The following is an 8,005-nucleotide window of genomic DNA, read 5'->3' on the forward strand; positions in this document are numbered from 1 at the left end:
GAAACCCACCCCTGGTATGTGCTCACACTCTAGGGTGAGGTGCTCATCTCCGTTTCAAAGCCAAAGAGCCAGTGCTATCCAAAGAAGTCTCCATGGTCATGTGACCAGCATGACTAAAAGCCAAAGGTGCATAGAACGCTACTCCCTTCCCTCCAAAGGTGTTTCCTATTTTTCTACTTGCATTTTTATATGCTTTAGAACAGCTAGGTTGGCAGGAGCTAGGACAAATAACGTAAGGGGACCAGATTTTCAGATTGGTAAAGAGGGACACCATTGACTGGGGGCGGGGGGACGGCTTGATTAAAAATTTTATATTTTGTCAAAAGGTCACACAAGGCGATTACATGACCCCAGGACACTGAAAGCATCATAAATATGAATCTGTTGCCAAACATCAAAATTTTGATCACGTGACCATGAGGATGCTTCAACGGTCACTAAGTGTGAAAAATGGTCGCTAAGTGTAAAAAATGGTCATCAGTCACTTTTTTCAATGCCATTGTAAGTTTGGTCACTAAATGAACTGTTTGAAAGCTAAAGCTAGCTTGCATTATGCTAGCTTACATTTTCAAGAGAGAGAAGCTAAACTCCTTATTAGAATTGAAATAGAAATGAGTAGAGTAGAGTAGAGTAGAGTAGAGTAGAGTAGAGTAGAGTAGAGTAGAGTAGAGTAGAGTAGAGTAGAGTAGAGTAGAGTAGAGTAGTTTATTAGCCAAGTGTGATTGGACACACAAGGAATTTGTCTTCGGTGTACCTAAAAAAAAATAGAATACATTCATCAAGAATCATAAGCTATAACAGTGATAGTCTCTCTCTCTCACACACACATACACACAGACACACAAATACACACACACTCCTCCTCTGGATTCAATGGGACTTTTAGAAAATCCCCACTCCTGTGCACACACTCCCTCTTTCTCTCTCTCTCTCTCTCCCTCCCTCTCTCTCTCTCTCTCTCCTCCTCCTCTGGATTCAATGGGACTTTTAGAAAATCCCCACTCCTGTGCTCGCTCTCTCTCTCTCTCTCTCTCTCTCTCTCTCTCTCTCTCTCTCTCTCTCTCTCTCTCTCTCTTTCTCCCCTCCTCTGGATTCAATGGGACTTTTAGAAAATCCCCACTCCTGTGCACACACTCCCCCCCTCTCTCTCCCCTTCTCTGGATTCAATGGGACTTTTAAAAAATCCCCACTCCTGTGCACACACTCCCTCTTTCTCTCTCTCCCTGTCTCTCTCCCCTCTTCTGGATTCAATGGGGTTTAGAAAATCCCCATTGGGTCCGGTCACAAAAATAGGGTCTTTCTAAGAACGCCCCGGGACAAGGGACAAATTGTCCGAAAGCGTGATTGTCCCACGAGAATTGGGACGTCTGGTCACCTTAAAGTAATGGGAGCTCACTCCCTTACGCAGAGCTAGGGATTTGAACTGCCAAACTGCCAACCTTTCTGATCGATAAGCTCAGCATCTTAGCCACTGAGCCACTGTGTCCCTATAAACTACTTAGAGAGAGAGAGCTATAAATGCCACGGGGAAGTATATAAGTCTAAATGCCATTGCTTTTGCTAATTAGGCACATGATCCAAGTGATAACCAACTTATTGATTTTTTAAAATAATTTGAGGAACTCCTGTTCCCCCTTTTGGCTACAATGAAATAAAAACAGGATTATTTTCAATTACACCATTCTTGAAAATGGGTAGATTTCAACTGTCAGAATTCCCTAGGCAGGATGGCTGGCTGCGGAATTCTGGGAGTTGAAGTCCACCCATTGTCAACCTGCCAAGGTTGAGAAACACTGCTCTAAGATATCCAGATTCCCAAAATTAATTCTTTCACTTTCCAAGAAAAAGAAAAACATCTTATTTTTCATGGCCCCTTTCTTTTTAAAACAACTTTGCTTTCTTGATAATCTATGCCAAGGTTACAATAAATTTAAAACTTCTGCTTGACTACAGTTACTCCCTTCAGTTTGTTTGATTGTAATAAACAAAGCATCTTTGGAAAAACCCAATAAGGGTATTTTGTGATGTGTTAGATCATCATTCATGGCTTTGGAGGGCAATACAATATTTATATACTTTCCCAACCCTGTACTTTGGTTACAATGTCCCCAGTTACTCAGATAAACTTCAGGTGGTCAAAACAGAGATTTTTAATCTGCATTTGTAATGCTGGATTCATATTATGGCAAACAAATGATCATTTCTTGTATTAATATAATGCATAGTTCAGATTTAGAACTATTATCTAATTTCAGGTGATCTGATTGATTTCCTAACATTTTTAAAGGAATTTAAAGTTAGTAGATAAAGACTTTCCTGTCTTTTTCTTCTATGAACCAAGAATCAGAACGTTTTATTCTAGTTTTTGTTTGCATCATATTTAGGGCTAATAATAGAACTTGGCAAAATAAACTTAATTATGTACAGGAAAGACAAACAATAGGTTTGCAAATTGCCTAATGAGAAATGACTTTAATCCATAAAAATGGGGGTTGGGAAGTATTCGTACAAACATTAATTCATTTTAATAAACCAAAGTTTGAACAAAACTGACGTTGTCTCCTTTAAGTCTCTCTTATATTGCACTTTTCCATTTCCAAATTCTGAATTAAGACACATTTAGATTTCCTATATAGAAAAATGCAGGTCACTTGACACAAGAAGCCATGACAGTCCTTATAATTGTTTTTTTTATAAAAAAACACCTTTTAGATACTTCAATCACTTTGTTCAACTTTTGTTTGTCTGAGGTAGCACATCTTCCTCTTTTACCAATTGGCTTCCACATTAGAAACTCTAGAAATCTGTTAGGAAGATACATTTTTGGTTGCTAGTATAACACACATGGATCACACAGTATAGAGACTCCTCCACAATCACTATAGAAATATATTTTAAACACTGAAGTCTTTAAGCCAAAGATTTACCCTCTGGGCTTTTAAAGTAATGGAAAATATGGCTATTCAGGCTGAGTGAACTTGCCAATCTTAAATTCATCCCATCATTTTTATTTCCACATCAGTTTGCAATTTTAAAAAAACATATAAATTTTCATCTAATTTCTGTGTTTGGTTCTCACGATAAAGCAAATTATGAGCTTTCCCTTTATACATATATTTTTGTACATCACGGAGTTGCAAACCGAACCACAAGATTTTAGAAAACTTAGAGACCAGCATATACAGTAACTAGTTTCAGTTACACAATTGGAAATCAGCAACATTTCCCAGAGTCATAAAATTGAGGTGGGTGGCCATAAAAATTGAAACAAATTAATTCATGGCTTCTCAATAAAAGAAACAAAGTATTACAGATATTAAGATATTACATTCACTTGGGTATAGCAAGTGGCGGATATGAGATTGCCTTGGAATATCAAGGAATGACAATAATATCTCTGATGATAGTGAAAGGAGACACTCAAATATGATTCTTTAAACTTGACACACAAGCTTTTTGATATGTTCTTCCACAGCGTACAAGTATTTTCAAACACCCAAAACAGGAATTTATCTATCTGAATCTTTAATGTTCCCCAATGTTACCTTGCTTTAAAATTAAGAATAAATGCCTAGACTCCCAAGAATGAGGGAGCATGAGAAACATTTGGCCTTCCAGATGTTACATTACATTGCCAACCATTCTGCACTATTGGCAATAATGCCAGGGCTAAGCAAAATCAAGAGGTCCCACACAGTGGTGAAATTATTATTTTTTGGCACCGGTTCTCTGGGTGTGGCTTGTGGAGGGTCATGTGACTGGGTGGGCATGGGCAACTTTTTTCACTTTTTAAAGCAATTCTTTTCCTGCCAATTTGGGCGAACAGGCAGGAAAAGATGCTTTAAAATGGGGGGAGGACTTCTGTCCCCCCCCATTGGAAGCTTCCCAACTTTTAAAGCAGGAAAAGGTGCTTTAAAAAGCGGGGGAGGGGGGGGACAGAAGCTTCCGATGATCGTGCAGCTCACAGCTGAGCTGCACGATCCTTAGAAGCTTCATCTCTACTAGTTCGGCCGAACCGGGAGGATTTCAACTCTGGTCCCACACCTTTTCCAGAATAAAATCTGCTTCCCTCAAATCCCTCTGTAGGCTAGGTTGTGCTAGCCAGGTTTTGAATTCAGATTGCTAAAAAATTCCTTCAATAACTCATATCCATGCTACTAATGGACTTCCTGTGTCAGATGCTCTCAGTAAAATGGAGGAACCAAGCCCTCTACAGTTCTGACCAGATGTTTTTGAGAGACTTCTGAGTTATCAACTCTTGTGTAAAGTCCCTGTCATGGAACAGAAAACTCTCTCAAAAAAAACTTACACACAAAATGGCTTGTTTCATTTTGACTAAATCTGTGGTTTATTCAATAGTTAACCACACGAAGGGGTGCGGGAGAGTAAGCCTAATTGAATTCAAGGAGGCTTATTTTTGGAATGGAAGACATGCAATAACACTATTGGTGGCTTGATAAATGGACATTTCCTTAAAAAGACCAACATCATTTAAAAAAAAAACACCAGCATTTAATACACGCAATAATACACAGGCAAACAATAGATACATACTCAAGGTAAATCACTCCAAACTCGATTGCAGAAAATATGACTCCGGCAACAGAGTGGTCAATGCCTAGAATGCTCTACCCGACTCTGTTGTTACATCCCCAAATCCCCATAACTTTAACCTTAAACTGTCTACCGTGGACCTCCCCGATTCCTAAGAGGTCTGTAAGGGGGTGTGCATAAGCACACCTGCATGGCTACTGTCCCTGTCCTACTGTCCTCATTTATTCATACCCACTTCCTGTGTTCATGTCCATGTGTATATTTATACCTGTTATCTCGTACATGGTTGACAAACTAACTAACTAACTAACTAAATAGTTCTAGTATCTATGTATGTAATGAACACTGGAGTCTAAAAAAATTGACAAATATTTTCAGATAATAGAGAGGGAAAAGCAGCACACGTTACTCATATGCCCTGATTGAATTAGAATACAAGAAACAATTTCTGCTTGATCACTTCAGATTCCTTAGAGAAAAAAAACCTATCCAATAGTATGTATTTTGATTACAATTATGCATTCGCTATTCTACACATCTGTATGAAGCAACTCCAAACCTAATTCTAAGGCAACATCAATCATTCAACCCACCCAAGGAACTTTAATAAAACAACAAAGGAATGTATTTCATGAATAATTAATATTTTAAAGATGATACTGGTCATTAGGTATATAAGATCCATTTCTTAATTTAGAAAAACTAATCATTTAAACACTCCAAAGTATTTTAAAAAGGTAGGGGTGTGTGTGTGTGTGTGTGTGTGTATGATTTGCCATTTGTCTTTGCTTTCTCTGATCTGGATTAGAGCTTGATGTCATATTTCAATATTTCAACTTGGTAAAACCGCAAATAAGTAAATGCAAAAGTATAAACAATGTGTTCATATGGACTCTGATGTGAAACCAATATTTATAGTTTATTTGCAGACAGTGTATGGCTGGGTAGATAATGTCTGGATATACTAGATATTTTTTGTAATATAGGAATATGTAGTATAGGAAGTTATGACTTAATCAATGGCATGAATTGACAAAAGGGAAACCATTTTATGTGAATGTTCAGTGATTTGACCTGTTGCCAGTGTCAGACACCAATAATTCTCTGGACATCAAAGTCTCATAAGCATCAGATAATTCATAGTTCAGTGAAACAGTATTTATTTGCAAAAACACTCAGGGTTGCCACCTTAATTTAACAAACTTCAAAAATAGTTTGCTTAAGTTGTATGTATTTAAGAGAAGAAACAATTCAAACTACATTCAGTCAGTGAGCAAAGAGTATTTGGAAGCAATCAGTTCAGTAATGATTCACTGGGTTTATATGATGTTTAACCCAGAAGTGGTATTCAGCAAGTTCTGACCAGTTCTGGAGAACTTGTAGTGGAAATTTTGAGTAGTTCAGATGTTAGATCGGGTAATAGAAAGGCACACTCAGGCTAAAGGCAACAACAGCTCTTTATTATAACACAACAAGTAAGAACAATCCAGCGAAGGTTGAGTCTGACAGCAGCCCTTTTATAGGGAGCTGTCAGACCCTTCGACCAATGAGATTAAACCTCTGTTCCCACCGGAACAGAGGACCTTGGTGGAAACCATTATAACTGAAGCTAGTATCTAACACAGAGAACCAGTAAATACCTCCTTTGACTGGTCCCACCCCCATATATTCTTTGCCTCCCGAGTCCCAGCTGATTGGGATGGAATGGGGATTTTACAGTATCCTTCCCCTGCCATGCCCACCAAGCAATGGCTACGAAGCCACACCATGCCTACCAACCACGCCTACAGAACAGGTAGTAATTTTTTAAAATCCCACCAGTGGTGGGTTTCATTTTTTTTACTACCAGTTAGCTCATGTGTGTGATGCTTCTGCACATGTGGGTGTCCAGTTGGGTGGGCGGACCCTCCCACCACCGCTACTACCGGTTCACCCAATCCAGGCCAAACCGGAAGCAACCACCTCTGAATCCCACCACTGATTTAGCTCCATTTTGACCAAGAACTCTTTGTATATATTCCATGACAGGAAAAACTGTGAGCTGATCCTCAAAAGCAAAGACATATTTGAGTTTTACACAAAACTTTAAGTTTGTTCTATGACTTCCCAACAACCCAGGTTTTTTAACCTCCTTCTTCTTAGTACCCATTATACTTATAATTGGTATTTATATTTGATTAGATTTGGAGGCTGTTTTACCTACAGCCCAACTATCTATTTGTTAATTCCTTGCTTCCTTCGAAAATATTAGCTCTGCAGTGTTATAATGTTGGATACACAAATTATCTTAGGTATTGTTTAAATCATATGCTCCCCCAGGCATTGCTTACATCATATGTTCCCCAACTCCCATTCACCCTAGGTAATGAAGAAGAATCATGAGAACTGCAGGCCAACTTCTGTAATCTCTGGCCAAGCTTTTATTCATTGACCCATAAATATAGTGCATAACCCCATAAGTAAACAATGGGGATTATTCATTTTTCATATTTGTTGAAGGGCAGGAGTTCTACTGTTCCCCCAAGGAAACCAATGGGAGTCTAAATGTTTGGATCTGAACAAAAGACTTCGCCTTCCATGCTTCTTGGGACCAGCATTTTCCTTCTCCCATTCTCCTTTGTGCTCTGATTACTATACTACAATTAGGCCCAGTCAGCACTTTGACTGTGACTGATTAAACAAGCCTGCAATACATTTGAGAAGGCTGCCAGAGCAACTAATGCTTAATTTTTTTTAAAAAAAACCTAAAAAATGTAGGAAATCCAAGCACTGTAGTATTTCACTCTGATCCTTCAGCGAGTTGAACTGAGCTCTGGCATTGAGATTTATGAAGTCAAGAGTCAAGCTCAACTCTGGGTTTGCCCTAACCATTTCAAAATCATTGCCCTGACCTTGGCTGATCTCCGAAGGTTGAAGAAGCAAGCTGAAGGACAGTCAGGCCTCTTACACCAGCTAAAGGAATGAAAAGAACCCAGCTGCTCTTTTCCATGAGAAGCCCTATAGCATTATATTAGCCTGCTTCCAGAAAAGTGGGGGGGGGGATCCAAGTAAAAGACACTTGTTCTTGTCTTTCTGGCATAAAATAAAATCTCCTACTTCATAATATAGGCATGACAAAGGTCTTATAGTCAAGCAATATATTTTCTTCATGTGGAACAAAATGGAAAGACTCTGGAAAGCTGGTTGATGTAAAGTTAGTTTTCAATTTACAACAAGTTGTTTAATGACCATTTGAAGGGTTGTTTTTGGAGTTTTATTATTGTATTCAAAATTTTTGAATATAGTATATTGTCAGAATGTATCATTTTCAGAAGCAGAGAAAAATTCTCTATCTCTATCTCTATCTCTATCTCTATCTCTATCTCTATCTCTATCTCTATCTCTATCTCTATCTCTATCTCTATCTCTATCTCTATCTCTATCTATCTATCTATCTATCTATCTATCTATC

The sequence above is a fragment of the Thamnophis sirtalis genome, unplaced genomic scaffold, assembly GCF_051295495.1.
Source record: "Thamnophis sirtalis isolate CommonGarterSnake01/CBP01778 unplaced genomic scaffold, rThaSir2_p1.2 scaffold_4, whole genome shotgun sequence".
In the NCBI taxonomy this organism is placed as follows: Eukaryota; Metazoa; Chordata; class Lepidosauria; order Squamata; family Natricidae; genus Thamnophis; species Thamnophis sirtalis.